The sequence below is a fragment of the Myotis lucifugus genome, unplaced genomic scaffold (assembly GCF_000147115.1).
Source record: "Myotis lucifugus unplaced genomic scaffold, Myoluc2.0 scaffold_342, whole genome shotgun sequence".
In the NCBI taxonomy this organism is placed as follows: Eukaryota; Metazoa; Chordata; class Mammalia; order Chiroptera; family Vespertilionidae; genus Myotis; species Myotis lucifugus.
Window position 1 is genome coordinate 15,346 of NW_005871390.1, and position 1,622 is coordinate 16,967.

Consider the following 1,622-nt stretch of genomic DNA (forward strand, 5'->3'; position numbering starts at 1 on the left):
GGGAGAGAGAGAGAGAAAGCGAGGTCAGGCTCTGCCACTGCCCACACCGCCCTCTGCCCCACCCCCGCCCTGTGACCTCTGTCTCCCCCGACCCAGGTCTGTCATCACGTGCGGGGTGACCCTGGGCAAGCGACCTCACCCCTGAGCAGGGCTGCTGGATAAAACACAGCGCTCCCGTGAAATCGAATTCCCTATAAATCTTCCAGTAATAGCACACACCATGAGCTTTTGGAATATACTCATGTACCAAAAAGAAAAAAGTTTTAGTCCTTCATTTATCTGGAATTCACATCTACTGAGCGTCCTGTAGTTGTGCTTTGTAACTGGGCAACGGGACTCCGAACCCCACTGCCCTGAGTACAGAGGGGTGTGTGTGTGTGGTTTCACTTTGCCTCCAAGTCAATTTTCTGCAGTGCCACTCTATCCAGGTATTGTGACCAGGGTTGCTTCTTTTTTTAAACAAACATTCTCCCACTTAATGATCCCCCCAAACCCCTGTGAAGGAGGACCCACCCCATTACCCAGTGGAGAAAACTGGGGATCACAGAAGTCAAATAATTTGCCCAAGGTCACCAGCGTGGGACGCAGAAAGCGGAGTTTACACTCTGGCCTGAGATGCTCCAGTCCTGGATTTTCCCTCTGCCCGGGACTGACCCCCGAGCCTGGGCCTCAGGGACTTCGGACCCCACTTCGCACAGTGGGAGATAGCGGCTCCGGAAGGGAGGCCAGGCCTGCCCTGGACAGCTCAGTGTGTCTCCACAGGGAAGCTGCTGCACGGATGCCTGCCCCTGTGGGGTGGGCCTGGGGACCACCACCCCTTCCCTGAGGCCAGGGCAGTGCTGTCCCCCGCCCCTGCTATAAATCAATCGTATCTCCTCCGACCAGGCCTTCAACCAGAGTGCCCTGCAGCGGCTGGGCCATCCCACCCCACTAGCGCTGTGGCTCCCAACCCCCACCTCCAACCAAGTTCAAGTTCATCTTGGCCATTACCTCATGTCTGGTTTCCCTTGGCAACCAGACAGACTCTGGGCGTGGCCCTCTCCAGTGGTGGCCGGCCTCCCTTTGGCCCGGCCTCCTCCTTCCTCCCCTCCCAGGCCAGCTGCCCTGCTCTGGCCCCAGGAACAGGGCGGCACCCTCAACTCAACATCCTCTCCCTCCACTGAGAGGAAGACAGAGGCAGTGCAGTGCCAGGGGTGAGGTCTGGGCTCTGCATTCCCCTGGGCTGGCTGAGCCACCAAGTGTGGCTTAGGGCATGTGGTGGCTTAACCCCCTCTGGTCCTCAGGATACTCATCTACTGAAGGGGTGTGATGGCTCCTGAGCGGGAAGGTGGGGGGGGGGCTATCACACAGAAAAGGGGGTGAGGTGTCAGAGTCCCTGGAACCCCATCTGGGGGTCAAAGTGATGGCTGACTCAGGACTGGGGGGATTGATGGCGAACGACAGGGAGGGCATGAAGAATTGACCAGGCGGAGATCAATGGACATTGTGCAGGAGGGGGCTCTGGTGGGGGAGGGGATGGATATTGATCAGGGGGAGGGGCACAGATGGAGGGAGGGAATATTGATTAAGGGGAGGGGACACGGATGGGGAAGGAAATATTGAGGGGGAGGGCACAGATGGGA